The sequence below is a fragment of the Lampetra planeri genome, chromosome 44 (genome assembly GCF_965212315.1).
Source record: "Lampetra planeri chromosome 44, kcLamPlan1.2.h2, whole genome shotgun sequence".
Classification (NCBI taxonomy): domain Eukaryota; kingdom Metazoa; phylum Chordata; class Hyperoartia; order Petromyzontiformes; family Petromyzontidae; genus Lampetra; species Lampetra planeri.
Genome location: NC_136150.1, coordinates 2,041,449 through 2,062,763, shown reverse-complemented (window position 1 = coordinate 2,062,763; position 21,315 = coordinate 2,041,449). Strand labels below are relative to the sequence as shown.

Genomic DNA, 21,315 nt, shown 5'->3' with positions numbered 1-21,315 from the left:
CCCGGGGATTCGTTCGTGCTGATTACGCTGATACACTCGGTGTTGCATTCGTAAAAGCAACGGACAAAAAAAAACCCACCCCGGTTAGCGTGGGTGCCGTGCCGCCTTATCTTTTGAGTGCCTCCATTTGGAAAATGGATCTACAATTGGCCGTGCTTAAGCGGTGCTTTGTCCCCCAGCCCCCCCCCACCCCCAGCATTTATTGACTGAAGGCAGGATGTGCTTGTTGGTCGTCGTCTCACGTGGGCACGAGCCATCGTTTTGCCGTTTGCGGTTTGAATTGAGTTTCTGCTGCTGCACGAAACGAGAGTTCGAATTCGTCGCTTCGCTTCCTGCGAGGGCCGATTTGCGCTGTGGTCGAGCGATTGTGTGGGCGCTTCGAGTTCAGATCCCTACTGTGGATCGGCCCAGGGGATGATGATGATATCTCTGACGGATTGGCCCAGGTGATGATTGGCCCGGGGATTGGCCCAGACAATCATTGGCCCAGGCGATGATTGGCTCAGGTGATGATATATCTGAGGGGCTGGCCCAGGCGATAATTGGCCCAGGTGATGATTGGCCCAGGTGATGATTGGCCCAGGCAATGACTGGCCCAGGTAATATCTCTGATGGGCTGGCCCAGACGATGATTGGTCCAGGAAATGATTGGCCCAGGCGATCATTGGACTAGGGATTGGCCCAGGTGATGATTGGCCCAGGCGATGATATCTCAGAGGGACTGACCCAAGCAATGATGGGCCCAGGCGATGATTCGCCCAGGCGATGATTCGCCCAGACGATAACGAGCCCAGGCGAAGATGATATCTCAGAGGGACTGTTAAAATGAGCAAATACTTTTTTCGGAAAGTAAACGGTGGCCTTTCTGCGGAGAGCCAGGCCTCTGCCATAGGAATGGCGAATGTTCGCTGTTGGCGTCCACGACAGGGATGAGTGCCGCAAAAATCTAATTTACCATCAGAGAAACACATCGAGTGGATTCTTTGCTGGGTGCCTTTATTCACCACGCATTTGCATTCCTAACGACGCTGCCGGTCTCCATTGACCCTCGTAGACATCGTCATTAATGCGAAAACTACGAGGAGAGTCCTGCCAAGTTTTTGCAGTTGGAAGGAGTGGGGGGGGGGGGGCGATTATTGCGATGTCCATTCCATATGGGCGGGTGCCACAGTGGCGAGATGTTAACTACCTCGCCTGGTATACAGGAGGTCATGGGTTCGATCTCGACCCCGACGCCTTTAGCCGACCGTATTAATCGAAGGTGTGGGGGTGAGGGGGTGAAGAACAACAAACTAAACACAAAAAGCAATTCTTAAACAATGAGTTTCCAATCGAGACATTTCCGGACGGGTGACGTCCAGGCCATGGGTTCGGTCCGTGTCCGCTCTGCGGCGTCTGCCGCTCACGCTGTTCCTCCTCCAGCCGTCATCGTCGTCGTCATAACGCCTCGGAGTTCTGAGTCCTTATACTCTTAGGTTTTTTCGCTAAGGTCACGTAGGTGAAAAAAAAAAATTAAACTTAATAAAAGTAAAATAAAAATTCACGATGTTTCGGAGGCAACACAAGCTTCCGTCTTCAGGTGGAACCGTCACAGCACGATTGCTGTATCAAGTAAAGATACATTCTAAGAGACCCGACCTTGTATATATACTGGTTGAGGGGGGAGGAGCCAAGGTAGGCACCTGGATATTACTGTATTGTGAGGTTGGTGCGGCTGATACTGCTGCTAGGACTGAGCCTTTGTTGCGTAGACTGGTTGAACTGGGAGGTGCCAGAGTTGTTAAGGTGCGGCTGCTGCAAATGGGACTGAGCCTTTGTTATGTAGATGGTCGAAGCAGACAAGGAGGTCAGGAAGAAACAGCCCTTTGCTATGTTGCTGGGTGGGTAAAACTTAAAGCAGGAAACCTGTGTGTGAAAATCATGTTGCTGCTGTACAGCCACCTGCGGTCGTAACGGACGCCACACAGACACAACAAAAAAACGATCATTGACGTCTTGGGCGGCCCGCGTGAGCCTCCAATGCAGCCTCCGGCTTCACCACCTGAGCCAGTGATGGAAATTCCGCGTTCACACGGCAGGGGCTGGACACTCCACTGAACAACCACCAATGGACGTCTTCACACAGCGGTAACTCATTTTACCGACCCTCGAGAGTGATGATGGTCCGAGTCCCCTCAAGGCCAGGATTTCCGACTCGTCACGAATTCCGACGATGAGTTCGATGTCTTACAACCACAGCGCCACCTGGGCTGGTGACAGGTGCCCTCACGATGGGTCTTGCCCAGGCCTATCCATCTATCCATCTACCTCCCTCAATGCAGCCCAAGCCTCGTCAAGCCTGGAGCAAGCGCCTCCAACCTGGAGCAAGCTCGTGCAGCCTGGAGCTACAGACGAGACTCTGGGTGGGGCGTTTCGCCGTCGCATCTGCAGCTCCCACTCCGTGTTCGTCAACTTCAGTTTCTTCCTCGATTTAAGTCCCCATTGAAGACAAACAAAAAAACAACGCTTTGTTTTCTGTGGCCTATAATTGAGTTGAACCTTGGTTTGGGTATTGCTATGTTTTTTTTTAGATAGATATACAATATATATCTACAATATATATGCAGTGATTGTTTTCGGTAGTCTTGTGCAACGTTGTGAGACGCAGTTTTGCATAAACGACGCGAGATAGAATATGTATTAATGTGAAGACACTTTACACGCGGCAGACACGTGACAGGTAACACGCGTTTGACGGGGGTTTTTTGTGTGCGCGTGTGTAATCTACTTCTTTTATTTCTTTTTTAGCCACGTGTAATTACCATTCATTAATTTGTTCACACTGGGCCGACACGTGCGGAGCTATTGTATCTGGATTAAAATTGAAATTATTTTTTCAATCATCGGCTAAGATGACGCGTGATTGTCACGAACGATGCAACCTCCAGATGGCCCCAAGGCTGCAACAGTTGTAACGCGTGATCAAATGAGGCACTTTAAATTGATAATTGCAACGCGTTCACTAGCAAGCGCCGTGCCGTTTCGACGATTATCCGGTGCAGTGAACGTGATGAAATCTGCCTTGTTTCGCTCCCTAATGCAGATTATAACAACTTTGTCACGCTAATTATGGTAGCGTTCAATCAACGGTCTTTATGTGGCCAGGCTCTTTGGATAAACCACTTTTACGTGCTTCTTTTTAGGCTACAAATCTCAAAGCGCCTCACCGTTCACACAAGCAAAGAAGTATCGCTCATCTCTGTTGGTGCCATTGAGACGGAGGTCTGGAAGCTCCACGTTCCTCTGCCGAGCAATCCGTTCTCTTCCGACCACTGTTGATTTTTTTGTTGTTGTAATTTTCATCCAGTTTTGTTGCAATTGTGCTATTGGCGTCACGGCATGAAACGGCAAATCCATTCGGATATCCCACAGGGGAGCACATTAGAGAATGGCCCACGGAAGTGGATATCAAAGAACTACTTCTGAGATACATTTAAAACGACCGATTGGTTCACACAAGGAAGGGGGCAGTGCTTTCTCGCCCGCTCTGCATATGACTGGCGTGGAAGAGTAGGCCAAACACCCTCGAGTGGGGCTTTCCAGAGCTCCCATCAAGAGGAGGCCCTTCCTGCAGCAGTGTCGTGAGAAAGCAGTTGTATGGCTGCGCCTTTATCATTGATATTATTGCGTAATGGAGAGCGGTGGCACCGTGGTTGGCCCGAGTTGAACCCGTCCGATCCGCACTGACCAGGGTGGTGAAGTACGGTCGAACAACGGCCCATGACCGGCAAAAATGTAGAGAAGCGTTAATCCAGCAGTGGATTGGCAAAGGGTTTAGTTTTTTTTCTTCTAAATGCTTATTGTATCTTACGTGATTTAAAAAAAAAAATACATTTCATGCAGTTGTTTTGTTTGTCAAGTACATTTTCAAACCTGGCCACAAAACATGATTACCACTGTGTGGCACAATATGCACGTGGCTTAGCCTCCATAATGTAAGCCCTAATGCCCACTTGTCAATTCAGGTCAATATTTGATGTGATGGGGGCAATACCGTGCTAGGGATTGTTTTTTGTATTTTTCATTTTCTTCCATCGGCATTAATTCTCGCGGTAAATACATGCTCGTGTTCTACTGCGGATCACGACGACGCTTCACCATTGTGAGCAACCCTAATGTGTAATTTTCACGTGGAAAACACAAGAAATGTAAGCCCCGTGGAATTACCCTGCCGCTATGGCACATGGCTCTGCAAAGTAATGCATACATCTCGCTCATGAATACTACAAGCAGGACACATCCCGGCGAACGTAATGTCTGTGCAGCACCCGCGCCCATTTTTAAATCCTTTATATTAAGTTCGCTTGCTTGCTTGCTTGCGTGCTTGCGTGCTTGCTTGCTTGTGTGCTTGCTTGCTTGCTTAGGACCGTGCAAATCTTTCGCTCGTTTTTTAACCCACTTCCCGTGATCCAATCGAGCTGACATTTTCCACACAGACTCGTTGTGCCAGACAATTAATGTTCGTGAAAAAAATTCGCAAAATTTTACACTTTTTAGGCAAAAAAAAAATATTTTACATATATTCAAATAGTACTCATTCATCGCTTTGGCTGAACGTCACAGTAAAAGAGCCCAGAGCGTAACCCTTCCACAGGCCGTGGCGGAGTAGCGCAGTTGGTAGCGCCCTCGCTTCCCATGCCAAAGGTCGCGGGATCGTTCCCCGCGTCCTCCACACGCGAATATATTTTTAAATCCTTTATATTAAGTTCGCTGCCACGCATATAAAGGATTTATAGTGAAAAACTTTGTTTTTACGGGTTATACTTATTAAATCCTTTATATTAAGTTCGCTTGCTTGCTTGCTTGCGTGCTTGCTTGCTTGCGTGCTTGCTTGCTTGCGTGCTTGCTTGCTTGCGTGCTTGCTTGCTTGCGTGCTTGCTTGCTTGCGTGCTTGCGTGCTTGCGTGCTTGCTTGCTTGCTTAGGACCGTGCAAATCTTTCACTCGTTTTTTAACCCACTTCCAGTGATCCAATCGAGCTGACATTTTCCACACAGACTCGTTGTGCGAGACAATTAATGTTCGTTAAAATTTATTTAAAATTTTTTACACTTTTTAGGCAAAAATTTTTTATTTTACATTTATTCAAATACAACTCATTCATGGCTTTGGCTGAACGTCACAGTGTAGGAGCCCAGAGCGTAACCCCTCCACAGGCCGTGGCGGAGTAGCGCAGTTGGTAGCGCCCTCGCTTCCCATGCCAAAGGTCGCGGGATCGATCCCCGTGTCCTTCACAGGCGAATATATTTTTAAATCCTTTATATTAAGTTCGCTTGCTTGCTTAGGACCGTGCAAATCTTTCGCTCGTTTTTTAACCCACTTCCCGTGATCCAATCGAGCTGACATTTTCCACACAGACTCGTTGTGTGTGACAATTAATTTTCGTGAAAAATTGTTTCCAAAATTTTACACTGTTTAGGGAAAACAAATTAAATATTTAATTACCAATTGCTTAATACTGGCAGACAATCATCTGACCCATAGGTGGCAGCCATCTCAAGCCAGAGGACGAGAAGACTCTAGCCGCCACACATATAAAGGATTTATAGTGAAAAACTTTGTTTTTACGGATTTACTTGTTTATTTCTTTCATCCACCCCACTGTTAAATGAACACGTGCCACTCCCGTGAAACACTGGCCGCACTGCTTTGGATCCATCCTCTGCGTCTGTCGGACCATTGCGGGAGATTAACACAAGATTACTTGGCTGCTCTCGCTGGCGAGGAGGCATCACGTTGCCCACATGCTTAGCCGCCGCATGCCCGTGTGGCTGTTATTGCCCAAATAAAGAGGGCCAAGATGGACACGGCGTGGGCTGGAGAACAGATGGGCCGAGGAGTTGGAGCTAAACGGACTTGGTTTATGGCTGGCTGCAACGGTGTCAAGATTGGCTTCGTATGGAGGTGACTCGATGTTGCCGTACGGCTGGAGATCGGTCGTCCTCCAGCCACAACGGGAGGGTGGAGGAGCGACGCTCACAAAAACGAGTGCGCCGTCGGGTGGCTAAATCGCGACAACGAGGTGACACGGTGAAGACCACAGGTGGTGTCATCCGCCAAGTCACCTCAGTCATCTTCTTGGTTCTTTCGGTAAAGTCACGTAGAAGGAAGATAAAAAAATAAAAAAATAAAACATCATAAAATAATTCTCACGTTTCGGCCACAACGCAAGCAGCCGCAGCCTTCTCGACAGACCTGTTCTCCACCTGAAGACGGCTGCTTGCGTTGTGGCCGAAACGTCGTGAGAATTATTTTATTATGTTTTATTTTATTTATTTTATTATCTTCCCTCTACGTGACTTTACCGAAAGAACCAAGAAGATGAATCCCTGCAGTCACGAAAGCTTTAAATCGAAATTTAACCTCAGTCAGTCGACTCACGGTCACCTGGGTCTCTTCCCTTGACCTTGCTCCAGCGAACATTCTCCACTCTTTGCGGGCTGCCTTGGCACAACCGACGCAGTGACATCGCCGCCACGTAATCCGTGGGCAATGGACCGTTGCGTGTTGCGTGCGTGCGTGGTTATGGGGAGCGGTGGCACGGCGGTCAGCGCACTGCGCCGCGAAATCCGGCGACCCGAGATAAATTCCCACTTAATCTGGAATATTTGAACCGGTCCTGCGCCTCCCTCTAGGGCGACTCAGCCTTAAATGAGTGTCTGGTGCGGTGTGTAAGCATCAGCATTGGGGAGACGGCCTTCCGAGTTGCTTGCGAACAGCACTTGCCCCAACAGCCTTCCAAAGGCTATATGGGGCATCTTTGTCTTTGTTGACTTTGCCTCTGTTCATTAAACTAATCACAGTTGAGATTAATCAACATGTGCTCATCCCTGGATCAGAAATTGGTCTTCTTCTATCGCATTTGCATTGCAAATGTGAAATTTATTAAAAACATCAAATGCAATGTCAATAGAAGATTGTGCAATGCGTGTTATGCAAATGTCGCATAATCACAAGAAAACCAGTTAATTCATTTTTCCTATTGCCTCAATTGTGTTAAATTGGGTTTGCACAATTGGCAATTCATTTTGATGATTTGAATTAAACAGCACACACACGGAGACGCAGCCATAGATCTCCCCGTATAGCCTTGAACAGGCTGTTTGAGTCTATTAGCGTCTACACACGTAGACACAAAGACAAAGATCTCTCGCACCTACAATTATCACGGCTGGGCTACTTACTGTGCGAATGGAGTTCAACATACATACGAGAGAGGCTGTACCAGACTGTTGGGGGCAAGTGCTGTTAGCGAGCACCTACGAAGGCCGGCACGGCACACGAGGGTGTGGGTGGCCAGCACCGCTGATCTTCACACACCACACCGGGTCCTAGTTCAAAGCTCGTAGAGGCCCAGGATCGTTGATAAGAGATTCACCACGATTACTGGTCGTGAGCGGCAAGCGAACTCGGGGCGCCGGGTTCGTAACGGAGCGTGCTAACCACTGCGCCACCGCTCATATATATAAAGACACAGCCATTCACGAAGCAATACGGAGATGCGGTGGCTCGTGCTCTCAACGAGCCTCTGCTCCGGCTGCCTTGGTACACGTGGTAGCCCTTAGGCCCGGATATCCGTTAATCTAAAGATAATTCCGCACTCTTATCTCTCTGTTACATGTCTGATCGCGCTGTTGAACGTTTTGGATGCTGTGGTGTGATTAAGCAACAAGACGTTATCCTTTCACTGCCGATATTGAACACACGGCGCCAAGTACTTCATGCTGGGTCAACCTCGGAGGTTTCCCAAGCCAGATTGCGATACGCGTTCGTTGTTGTGAGTCATGGCCACGCCTTCAACACAGAGACAGGTTCACCAGGATTGTAGCGTGACTCGGCTCATCATCATCCCTTCATGGGGTTGGATAAAGCGAGGAAGCCCCGCTTTTGTGGGAAGTCAACAATTGTCATCCGGTGGACAGACTGGCCTCTGCCATTGGAATGTGGAATTGTCATCCGCTGGCCGAGGGCCACCAATGGAAAATGAGAATATCGCAAGAGGGTTATTTCAGTCAAATAAAAATCGGAGTGTTTTTTGTTTGTTCCTGTTCAAATTAGCGTCGAAGAGCTGGAGTCATCTCCTGGTTACAGCTCTTGAGTCAGCCGGGGTGTTCGCTCGCTCGCTCGCTTCCAGCCGCAGAGCCACCTGGGACGTATTAGTTGTTGAAACAATGGGGGGGGGGGGGGGGGTCGCACACATTGGCACGACTTTGAGCAAATATCGTAACGGGCATGGCACGGCTGTCAACATGACCATGTGTCGTGCGTGGCAGGGGTTCGCGGTGCGATGCTGGGACAATGTCGGCGATGGGAGGCGGCCGTGCCATGTAATGAAACATCTTGTTAATGATCTTATTTTAAATAGTTGTGACATTTTTTGTTATTGCACACGAGCCCAATGCAGAACACGCACGTCGGGCAGAGAAAAGACAAGTCTCTAGCGAGCAACAAACTAAACTCTTTATGAAACGACATTATTTTTTATTTTACCGGGTAAGGCCCACTGAGCTGAATAGCTCTTTTTCAGAAGCGACCTGGCCACAAATGATCGCTCAACGAAGTGGTTGATCACGTGTAAATGTATAGTAGCAGCCAAATACTTCAAATACATGTTCCTAAATGTTGAGGGAAAGACCGGAGGACCTGGAGAAAAATCCATGTGACCACGGGGAGAGATAGAGAGAGACGAAAACTCCAAATATACAGCAGCAGGCGTCAGGATCGGGAACGAACCCACGACCTCCTGTGTACCAGGCGAGGTAGTTAACATATCCTAGCCACCGTGATGATGATGATGATGAGAGAGAGAGAGGCACGCAAACTCCAAATATACAGCAGGCGTCAGGGTCGGGATCGAACCCACGACCTCCTGTACACCAGGCGAGGTAGTTGACATCTCCTAGCCACCGTGTAGAGAAATCGATGTCAAGTACGCACGAATCGCTCAACGCGACCTTTTTCCCTGGGGGCGGGAACCCATTAACACGCGCACGCTACACGCGCGCGACAGCCTCATTTGCACGTGGCTTTTTTTAGATTTAAATGGACGGGCAAAATGAGAGGGCCAGTCACAGCACGTTACGAGTACCCGGCAAAATTAATCGAACGCTGGTTGTTGCGACGCGCGCGATTGCTGGAACCCGAGGACCCGCGTGCGTGGTTTGATTGAAATTTTTAGTCCATTTAGTAAATGGATTTAAAAGAAAAATAATTATAACGTTATTATATTTTTATGCTGAGCGTCTGTTGCAGCTGCTGCAGCTGCTGTGTCCTGGTGCAGCGCTTTGAGATCCTTGATGAAAAGCCGCTATATAAATGCAATTGTTATTATTGTTGTTGTATCCGTTGCGTTGTCCGTGCACCTACGCGATCGGCGTCTGCCTACATAGGAGTGGGCACTCTGCTCCGCTACGATTCTCATTTCCGAGACACGCAAATCGCTAAAACTGGAACAATTCATACCGCGACAAAACGTGGCCCTTGGGTGGCGTGGGTCATAAAAGCGAGTGCCTGGCAGTGCAGGATTATCCTGGTAGCAAAAGTAGCTACACATGTAGCTACGGTCGCCGCACTTTCAAGGGCCCCGCGCTTAATGCTTTCAAGCTATCAATTCCGGTTCAGTGATTCTGCACTTGCTGTATTACTATAGTACTATACCGTCTTCAACTTTTATGAACGACTGGGTGTTTAAGGTTAGCGATTTGTCGTATTATCTGGCTGTATAGCAAATGAACAAATGCAATTACTTTACATTTGTTTGTTAATTTAGTATAGGACCCCTTTATAACATATGCTACAGGCCCCGTACTAGCTTAATCCGGCACTGGTGCCTGGTAATAAAACAAGGTGGCGCTGATGTTACCACTCGGTAGTTGCGTGTCTCCTTGCTGGCCTCATGGGGGCAGTTGCTGAAGCGGTATTTGTTGTTGTTGTTTTGCCGCAGTGCCCCCACAAGCTGCCCGCTGTTGTTGCGTGATGAGCCACCAACGTTGGGCTCTCATTTGTGGGCCAGGTCGCTTCTGAAAAGAAGCTGTTTGTCGCTCAGTTGACCCTTACCTGGTAAAATAAAAATTAAAAAAATAAAGTTTAGTTTCGTTTAGAATACTATTAGCATTGCAGGATGTAGAGTTTGTGCGGGAACATCAGGATTGAGTGTAGGGCGTCACGAAAACGAGAAGGGACCATGCACACTGTAGAGATAATGAAAGATGTGTGTACGTGTATTGAACTTCTTTCGCACCGTAAGCAGTCAACCGTCCTCATTGGAGGTGTGGCGGGAGGACACAAAACTAAACATGAAAAGCAGTTCTACAGAAATGGGGTTTCAACCTGGATGATTTAAAATTGCGTAGCTGCAATGGCTTCCTAATATTGGAACAAGGAGCGTTCCAGACGGCCGCAGATGCGCATCTGAAAGCGAGCGACGCGGTGACCACCTGTGTTTTGACTTAGTGTGCTGATCTTAAAGGTGCATTGAAAAATGTTGATACTCCGACTGATGCTCCTACTGTTGTGGAGTGACTCATGCAGCCAGCTATGGCTGCAGAGTTTGGTGGTACATGTTGTTTATGTCGTTTATTGTGAAAATTCGGTCACAGTTCCTATGATCACTGTTTCATTGCTTTTATGGCTTTATTTTGGTGATTTTCGAAAAGTTTTTTGGTTTGGCCATGTTTGTTTGTTGTAGTACAGAGTTAGACTGATGGCCTTAATCTAAGTTGTCTTGTGGTTGTTGTTTGACTTGCATCCCACTGGGATATTTGCACAGTGTAGGTGTACGGTGATTTTTTCTGCAATATTTTGCTGTCTTTTCTTGGATTTTCTGTTTGTGCATAGTCACTTTAAGATGTTTTCTTGTTCATGTTTTTGGTTTTTGTTTGTTGCGGTTGCACCCGATTCAAGAGCCGAATGGCTCACAGGGCTATACCTAATAAATGAACTTTGAACTTTGTTCGATGGCTTGCAGCCAAAAGCCGCTGCGAGGATGATCGGAGTTCGCGTGATGATCTCATGCACCTTGACGAGATTAGCAAGGCATTGTGGGTCATTTGTGGCGAGCACTCTGTGTGTGCGATATGGTGGGCACCTTCTCAAATGCTCGTTTAAGCCAAGGAGATGTCTTCCTGTTATTTTACATGTATAGAGAGAGGAAGAGAAAATGTCAAGTTGTGTTGCTGAATTCCGTTCAATATATAGGCATGCAAGGGGCCCGCCATGCATGTTTAATGCCGCCTGCGATGATTAGCATTCACGGTGAAATGCCACGTTCGGAGCGGGAATGGGGCACACTTGGAGGGGCACAAAATGACATGTGTCTGCATATTTTAAGAGTCGCAATCATGCAAACCTTCCTCGGGTGAGGCAACAAAACGTTTGCGTGTTGAATTTTGTTTTATTCTCTCTCTGAAATGTTGGTTTTGTAACGGCAGTGCGGTAACACGATCTTTTCGCACTGCCGCGTCTGTTGGGCTATCTTTATTGGGAAATATAAATATAGATCGTAAAAGTTGATTGTCTAATTAAAATAAATGGCCAAAGTTATTTTGGCCCTTGTGCATATGTGTATAAAAAACTATCAACTATTTTATAGCTCCATTTAAGAAGTAGCGTGGCCACAAATGATAGCTCAACGAAGTGGCTTATCACGTGGAAGTGTATAGCAGCCAAATATTCTAAACGCGTGACGTTGATTCTCAATGTGGAGGGAAATACCAGAGGACCCAGAGAAAAAACCACCCGACCACGGGGAGAGAGACACGCAAACTCCAAATATACAGCAGGTGTCAGGGTCGCATCGAACCCACAGCCTCCTGTACACCAGGCGAGGTAGTTAGAATCTCACCACCGTGGCACCCCTGTGCATATATATATACAAACACACATTTTATATAATTGTGATAAGCGGTATTAAATGGATTAGCGCACCATGCTACAAACCCTGCGACCCGAATTCCATTCCCGCTCACGGCCAAAAAAAGTGAAATATCTGAACTGGTTCTGGGCCTCCCGTAGGTCGGTTCGGCCTAAAATGAGTATCTGTGTAAACATCAGCACTGCTGAGGCAAAGGTGGGTAGGCGTGGTGTTGACGTGCCTGCCTTCATAGGTGCTTCAAAGTCTATACGGGGCACTTTTGTCTTTGTTTTGTAATTGTCATAACGATGAACAAAACCACGGCAGGTGTCGAATGTTTAGCTTGGATAATATGCAGATGTGCTTTGTTTTAACTTTTAAGTTCATGTTTGTTTAATCAGGTTAAAGACTCAGGTGACCGGGATGAGTCTCATTTGCAAGAGTGACCTGGGGCATTTGTCTGCCAGCAGGGGGCGACAATTAGTGTTGTGCGTAATCTCAAGTGTACGTGTGTTGAACTTCTTTCGCACCGTACGTAGACAATTGAGTAATTGTCAGTCACCGCTTGCATCTCCCGTGATGTCAGAGCCCTTGTAATGGTTGGCCACGTGACAGCATGAGAGAAGTTGCTTTTATTGTTATTAAATGTATTCTGAGTACTAATGATTTCTGCTTATGGGCCTTAGCCAGTGGTGGAAATTGAACATTGCTCAAATGGCAATAATGCCCTTCATTTACCCAGGAAAAGCCTCACTCAAGCCTAAATTAAATATTCTCCGGGTCTTCAGGATTCCACACACACACACGAAGACAAAGATGCCCGTATAGTCTTTAACAGAATGTTGGGGCAAGTCCTGTTGGTGAGCACCTATGAAGGCCAACACGGTACACGATGGGGTTGGTGGTCAACACCACGTGCCTGACCACCTTTGTCTCCCCAGTGGCGATGTTTTTACACGCCGCACCAGGTATTAATTTGAGGCTGAGCCCACCTAGGGAAGACCCAGGACCGGTTCAGACAAACATCACTATTTTTGTCCATGGGCGGGAATTGAACTCGGGTCGCCGGGTTCATAGCGCAGTGCGCTAACCGCTACACCACCGCTCCCCAAACACACAAAGACAAAGATCCCCTGTATAGCCTTAGCAGATTGTTGGGGCAAGTGCTGTTAGCGAGCAGCACCTATGAAGGCCAGCACGTCACACGAAGGGGTGGGTGTCCAGCACCACGCCCGCCCGCCTTTGTCTCCCCAGTGACGATGATTACACGCCGCACCAGCTACTCATTTCAGGCTGAGTCGACCTAGGGGAGGTCCAGAACTGGTTCAGACAATGGCCAGTGGTGTTGGCCGTGAGCGGGAATCGAACTCGGGTTTGTCGGGTTCTTAGCGCTGTGCGCGCTAACCGCAACACCGCCGCTCCCCAAACACACACAACGAGACATTTGCCAAGCAATTGAGACATTGGCCAACAATTCACAACCACCAACACAATAACTAAATATTATTGTTCGAATTATATTAACCATGTTAATCACATCCAGACGGAGCCTATGGGTGGGCCCCCACCAATGCATGCCAGGTCGCCACGGGCTTTGCCGTGGGAAGAGGCTGTGGGTTCAAAGGCTGGACACGGGGCCCATCCACTTTGAGGGCTGCTTAAAACGAGTACCACTTTGTGGGAAGTTTAACACGTAGGAGGCTTTCGCGACCAATATCATCCATAATGGAGGTTTTTTTTGGGGTTAAATATATAGATGTGTCGTTAAACCCGCCACCACCCGACACAGCCAACTAGTAAGGGTTGTCACGTAAACAGAACGTGGCCAATTCGTCACTAGTACAGCACACCGGTGTGTTGGAGAGCCAAGCCACAACATTTACAATCTTTGTGGGAAGTAAAACATCTTTCCGCTGTCGGCCCCTGTCATGGCAACAATGGACTTGCCACCACTGACCCGGCTCTTGTCAGCGGTGGATGTGCCCTGCACAATGTCTTGTTTGAGCGTGGATCCAATTTGTTCGTTTGTGTCAAACTTTTTTTCATAAATACAGTTTATGATAAATGGAGCCACTTTAATTGCTTCCACAATTACCATGGGTGATATTTAAATTATCTTAATTGGGGTGCCATGGTTGAAAGATGTTAACTACCTCGCCTGGCATGCAGGAGGTTCGATCCCGACCCTGACGCCTGCTGTATATTTGGAGTTTGCGTGTCTCTCTCTCTGTCATCATCATCATCACGATGGCTAGGAGATGTTAACTACCTCGCCTGGTGTACAGGAGATCGTGGGTTAGATCCCGACCCTGACGCCTGCTGTATATTTGGAGTTTGCGTGTCTCTCTCTCTCATCATCATCACGATGGCTAGGAGATGTTAACTACCTCGCCTGGTGTACAGGAGGTCGGGGGTTCGATCCCGACCCTGACGCCTGCTGCTGTATATTTGGAGTTTGCGTGTCTCTCTCTCTCCCCGTGGTCGCGTGGATTTTTCTCCGGGTCCTCCGCTTTTTTCTCCCTTTCACATTTAGAATCAACGTCCCGTGTTTGGCTGCTGCTATGAATGTCACCACGATGGGAAGCCACTTCGTTGCGCGATCATTTGTGACCACGTCCCCTTCTGAAAAATTGCCGTACAGCTCAGTGGGCTTTACGTAGTTAAGTCAAAAAAGGTTTAGTTTAGTAATAATTAGCATCATAATAGAAGCAAGCAGTGGCCTTTTCTTAACGTCTTCCTTGAAGCAGTTTCCTGCTGCTTCCCCAGGCAGCTGTGAGGACTGGAGCCTCCGCTCGGTGACATTAGTACAGACACGTGAATAAAAATATAAATAATATTCACAAAAATATAAACCATCGAGCTTACTTGCTCTGGCACCTCATGCTCCCATGGTATGTTTGCAGTGTCCTCCTCCTCCCTCCCCCACTCCCCCCTCCTCCTCCCTCCTCCTCCTCCTCCTCCGCTCCCCCTCCCTCCTCCCCCTCTAACCTCCTCCTCCTCCCCCTCCTCCTCCCTCCTCCCCCTCTAACCTCCTCTTGCCTCCCCCTCCTCCTTCCTCCTCCCCCTCTAACCTCCTCCTCCTCCCCCTCCTCCTTCCTCCTCCCCCTCTAACCCCCTCCTCCCTCCTCCCCCTCTAACCTCCTCCTCCTCCCCCTCCTCCTCCCTCCTCCCCCTCTAACCTCCTCCTCCCTCCCCCTCCTCCTTCCTCCTCCCTCCTCCTCCCTCCTCTCCCCTCCTCCTCATCCTCCCTCCCTCCCCCTCCTCCTCCCTCCTCCCCCTCTAACCTCCTCCTCCCTCCCCCTCCTCCTTCCTCCTCCCTCCTCCTCCCTCCTCTCCCCTCCTCCTCATCCTCCCTCCCTCCCCCTCCTCCTCCCTCCTCCCCCTCTAACCTCCTCCTCCCTCCCCCTCCTCACCCTCCTCCCTCCCCCTCCCTCCTCTCCCCTCCTCCTCCTCCTCCCTCCTCTCCCCTCCTCCTCATCCTCCCTCCCTCCCCCTCCTCCTCCCCCTCTAACCTCTTCCTCCCTCCCCCTCCTCCTTCCTCCTCCCTCCTCCTCCCTCCTCTCCCCTCCTCCTCATCCTCCCTCCCTCCCCCTCCTCCTCCCTCCTCCCCCTCTAACCTCCTCCCTCCCTCTCCCTCCTCACCCTCCTCCCTCCCCCTCCCTCCTCTCCCCTCCTCCTCATCCTCCCTCCTCTCCCCTCCTCCTCATCCTACCTCCCTCCCCCTCCTCCTCCCTCCTCCCCCTCTAACCTCCACATCCTCCCTCCTCATCCTCACCCTCCTCCTTCTCCCTCCCCCTCCTCCTCCCTCCTTCTCCACGATCCCTGTCGCCTGCTGTATATTCTGAGTGTGTATGTTCGTTTTCTCTCCACGTTTAGAATCGTGCGTTTAGAATATTTGGCTGCTATACATTTACACGCGATTAGCCACTTTGTTGAGCTGTCATTAGTGGCCAGGACGCTTCTGAAAACGAGCTGTATGGCTCAGTGGGCCTTACCTGGTAAAACATAGAAATAGTTAATAGTTTATAGGGCCGCACGTGAATTACGCGATGTGGCATTTTCCGCCATTTCGTGTGAAAATGGGCAAAACGGTGGTAAAAAAAAGTGGCAAATTAACGGCGGGCTAAGAAACACAGCTGCAAGAATCGGGCCTGTGGTGTGTGTGTGTGTGGGGCTGCATTAAATAGAGATTCAAGGTCGTGGCAACTTCCACAGCTGCTCAAAAAACGTCTCAAATCGAGCACGAATGGGTGGCTTAGGTACAGTCGGAAGAAAAAAGATCATGAGGGAACCAGCTTAAAGACTGCCGCTTAAAAATGTTAGCTGTGTGAAGCGTAAGCCGTGCATTGCTAAGCTTGGGCCTTGTATTCTGCAGGCAATGTCTGCAGTGTAGAGGTACCGATTGAAGAAACCCCATCACGCCACTCTGCCACTGTTACAGCTCATCCCGACTCATCAGAGTGAATGGCCACAGCTCACGTTTGCTGATGAATATTTTTGTTAAACTAAAAATAAACTACACACGTGAGGCTCACTGAGCTCTGTGGCTGTTTTTCGCAAGCGAAGTGACATTTATAGCAGCCAAATGCTGTAAGCGCACGGTGATTATAAATGTGGAGGGGAAGAAAACCCGGAGGACCCGGAGAAAAATCTACGAGACCAGAGGGACAAAACGCAAACTCCAAATATTCAGCAGCAGACGTCAGGGTCGGGATCGAACCCACGTCCTCCTGTACACCAGGCGAGGAAGTTAACATCCCCTAGCCACCGTGATGATGATGAGAGAGAGAGACACGCAAACTCCAAATGTTCAGCAGCAGACGTCAAGGTCGGGATCGAACCCACGATCTCCTGCACACCAGGCGAGGTAGTTAACATCTTCTAGCCACCGTGATGATGAGAGAGAGACACGCAAACTCCAAATATTCAGCAGCAGACGTCAAGGTCGGGATCGAACCCACGACCTCATGTACACCAGGCGAGGTAGTTAACATCTCCTAGCCACTGTGATGATGATGAGAGAGAGAGACACGCAAACTCCAAATATTCAGCAGCAGACATCAAGGTCGGGATCGAACCCACGACCTCCTGTACACCAGGCGAGGTAGTTAACATCTCCTAGCCACTGCGATGATGATGAGAGAGAGAGACACGCAAACTCCAAATATACAGCAGCAGACGTCAAGGTCGGGATCGAACCCACGACCTCCTGTACACCAGGCGAGGAAGTGAACATCTCCTAGCCACTGTGATGATGATGAGAGAGAGAGACACGCAAACTCCAAATATTCAGCAGCAGACATCAAGGTCGGGATCGAACCCACGACCTCCTGTACACCAGGCGAGGTAGTTAACATCTCCTAGTCACTATGCTGATGATGAGAGAGAGAGACACGCAAACTCCAAATATACAGCAGCAGGCGTCAGGGTCGGGATCGAACCCACGACCTCCTGTACACCAGGCGAGGTAGTTAACATCTCCTAGCCACTGTGATGATGATGACAGAGAGAGACACGCAAACTCCAAATGTTCAGCAGCAGTCGTCAAGGTCGGGATCGAACCCAAGATCTCCTGCACACCAGGCGAGGTAGTTAACATCTCCTAGCCACGTGATGATGATGATGAGAGAGAGAGAGAGACACGCAAACTCCAAATGTTCAGCAGCAGACGTCAAGGTGCGGATCGAACCCAGGACCTCCTGTACACCAGGCGAGGTAGTTAACATCTTTGGCACATTGCAGGTGAAAACAGCCGCCTCTGGCACCACGGGTTCCCAGCCCGCCACCCGCGGGCACAGCGGGGTTCCACAACGCCTTGGTACTGTGGCAGATGCATTGCGATCCCTTGCACAAACCGCCGTGCACAGCGCAAGCCCTCGTTCAGCGCGGTAGTAGATGCGTTCCAGAAAAGTGCCGCGTTCAGCGGACCAAAAACAACAACAACAACAACCGCGTTAAAGGCGAGGGAGTTTCCGCAGACGCCGAATCACATTTGCGATGTCAAATTTAGCCTGCGGTCATCCCGTAGCAGGACGAAGAGCTCTGAGATGAGGCAACGTCGCCACGCAACGTTTCATTCCGCATACTGCATCGTACCGCTCAGCTGCGCGCCTACAGAGAGGAGGTGAGCGCAGCGGTTTAGGGGCCGTCCATAAATGACGTCACGCACCTGGGGGGGGGGGGGCGGGGTCAGACATTTGTGACGATGTGTGACGAGGGGTGTTTGAGAAATGTGACGTCACATCAAAATGCGCAACTTTAAATAAATATAGACAACACGTTCTACTTAATTAAATAGACTTTTAAGTAAATGTTTTCTCCTACAAAATCAGAGTGCAGCGGTACATTAAATACGCACTACAATGACAATAGTTTAAAGCGATTTGAAGCATGTTTTTTTTGGGGGGGGGCAGAGCTTTGTGACGTCATATTTGAGGGGGCGTTTGACTTTTCGTGACGCCGTGTGACTAGGGGGGGGGGGGGAAATCGTCCAAAATCACGTGACGTCATTTATGGACGGCCCCTTAGCGCACTGCACGATGATCCCGGCAACCCGGGTTCCATTCCCGCTCGCGGCCAACCATCCGTGACAAATGTCCGAACCAGTGCTAGGCCTCCGCTAGGTCGACTCAGCCTCAACACGTACGGTGCGTGAACATCGCCACTGGGGGAAGACAAAGGCGGGCGGGACGGAGCGTGGTTGCCGGCCTTCGTCGGTGCTGCTGCTCGCTAACAGCATGTGCCCCCAACGGTCTGTGAAGGATTCCACGGGGGGGGGGAGGGATCTTTGTCTTTGTTGCGTGCAAGAGTGACTCTCAGCGCAATGGATCCGCGTGCCGAGGGTGCGTTGTGGGATTGTTATCGTTCACGGCACGCGCCTTTGGCCATTCCTCGTTGTTCTGCTCCTAGCCTTGGCGAGTGTGCGCACGATTAACGCATCAAAACACATTACACACAAAGACAAAGAACCCCCCCCCCCCGCCATATAGCCTTCGCGCACTGTAGGGGCAAGTGCTGTTAGCAAGCACCTATGCACAGGCGGGAACGATACACGAGGGGGTGGGTGGCCAGCACCACGCCCGACCGCCTTTGTCTCCCTAGTGGTGATGTTTACACACCGAACCAGTTACTCATTTGAGGCTGAGTCGACCTAGGGGAGGCCCAGGCCCGGTTCAGATAATCGTCACTGGTGTTGGCCGTGAGCGGGAATCGAACTCGGGTGGCCGGGTTCATAGCGCAGCGCGCTAACCGCTGCACTACCGCTCCCCACACACACACAAAGATCCACACAGACACACACAGACACATGCACACAGACACACGCAGATACACGCACACACAGACACACACAGACACGCACACACAGACACACACAGACACGCACACACAGACACACACAGACACACGCGCACACAGACACACGACGACGACGATGATGATGATAATGACGACGATCTTCGGTTTGACCTCAGAAGCTCAATGGGAAATGTCTGTTTGCGAGTCATCTGTTCAGGGCGGAGCGACACGCGAGAGGGTTTTATTGTCATCGTTGTCGTTACGAGCCATCCCCCTCCCAGATGTCTTTCCTCTGCTCAGCACTCGAAGTCCTGCACCATGCATCAGGCACTCATTTAAGGCTCAGCTCACCCAGGGGGCCCACGACATGACGGAATGCATCGCTCCATCGCTTCACTGCCGAATTTGGACGCGGCTTCGGAGTCGAACCCAGGCAGGCGGCATATCGCAGCTCCTTCGCACCCAATGATGCTGAGGGTGCACGCGCTCCACCAAACCGCGTGTCGCGTCAAACGCTCGTCGCCGCACAACCTCACAGCGGAGAAATACTAAATATAGCAGGCTTCGGGTGCAGGCAAAGTGGTTCTCCTTGGGAAACAATCATAGCCTGAAACGGGCTATTATGACGATGCATGTTTTCTCTTTTGAGGCAGTGCTATAGAAAAAAAACAAGAGGGAGAGTGCGTTTATTTCCATTCGTGGGTGGTAGGTGTTCTGCCGATACAATCCGTTATTTTAAATGCATTTTCCTCCCCTCATCCCCACAATTCTATTCTTTCTGTTGGTCTCTCGCCATCCTATCACGGGATAATGCCATTCGTCACCCCATGTGTTTGTGTGTGTGAGAGAGAGAGAATGCCCCGCGGGAAGTAGAATAACAAAACTACTTCTGAGATCCCTTTAAAAATTCGAAATTTAGATGATTCAGTTGTGTGTGTAATATATCGCTTTGCGTCAAACTCGGAACCATGTCTGACAGAGGGGGGGGTCCATGGCAATGGACATCTTGCAGTTCATCAACATTGCTTGAAACAATCTCGTAAACTTAATTTTTGTTGGCTGATGAGACCTTGAATTGCATTCTCTGGCTTGATATTTCACGCAAAATAACCCTTCGCGTCGTTGCGGAGAAATTCACGGAGCAAACGTTGCCAAGTTGACAAAACGCATCCTTTACCAACTTGTCTGTCCACGTAAAAAGAAAGGAAATACATTCCATCGGCCGCACGGCCTTCTGGGAACATTATTTTTTCTCAGTCTAAATGGGTCTGAGGGTTCTAGATTTGAAGTTTTCGTGACTGCAAGCATCCATACTCTTTGGTTCTTTCGGTAAAGTCACGTAGATGAAAATAAAAAATGAAAATAAAAAATAAAAATATAGAATAAAATATAAATAACTAAATTAAATCACGACGTTTCGGAAGCAACACAAGCCTCCATTCTTATTGTTTATTGTTTATTTTTTTTTATTTTCATCTACGTGACTTTACCGAAAGAACCAAAGAGTAGGGTCTGAGGGTTTGCATGTTGTCAACCCAGTGCTGCTGCTGATGCTGCTGCTGCTGTGGGGTAAACAAAAAAACAACCATTGCGTTTATATTGATGTGGTGGGACAGACATGCACAAGAGGACACGCTGCTGTGGAGAAATGTTCATCACATGGCAGTCAAACCCAATGTATTTTATTCTCAAGGCTGGAATTTAATCAAATTCAATGAAAAAAACACACTCAATCTGACGTGTTTTTTTGTTGTTAAGCCATTCGTGACCGGGCCGACATAATCACCTCAGCGCACTTGAGAACTTGATTTGATCACGGACTGCTTAAACCCCCGATTCCAAGAACACAGTTCACCTGCTTATATTTTTATTTGAATGCTCGCAAAATATTGATGTCATTTTGAAACCATCCTTTGTATCTTGGCTACATTCACCGCGGTAATCTAATGTCCCCTTGGACACACTGGATGGAATTTGTTGGTATGTTTAACACGCGGGCTTCCACGACCAATATTTACCAAAATAGAGTTTGTTTTGGGTTAGATAGCGCGATTTATCCCGAAAAAACCCTCTTATGGATAGGATGTTATGTTATAGGATGGTAGATTATAGGATGGTATGTTATAGGATT

At 49.1% G+C, this 21,315-nt stretch overlaps 1 protein-coding gene across 1 annotated transcript in view; it reads left to right on the top strand.

Annotated features, from left to right (window-relative positions):
- CAMKV (CaM kinase like vesicle associated) overlaps positions 1-21,315 on the top strand; it is a 133,984-nt gene that overhangs the window by 66,204 nt on the left and 46,465 nt on the right. The window lies entirely within an intron of this gene.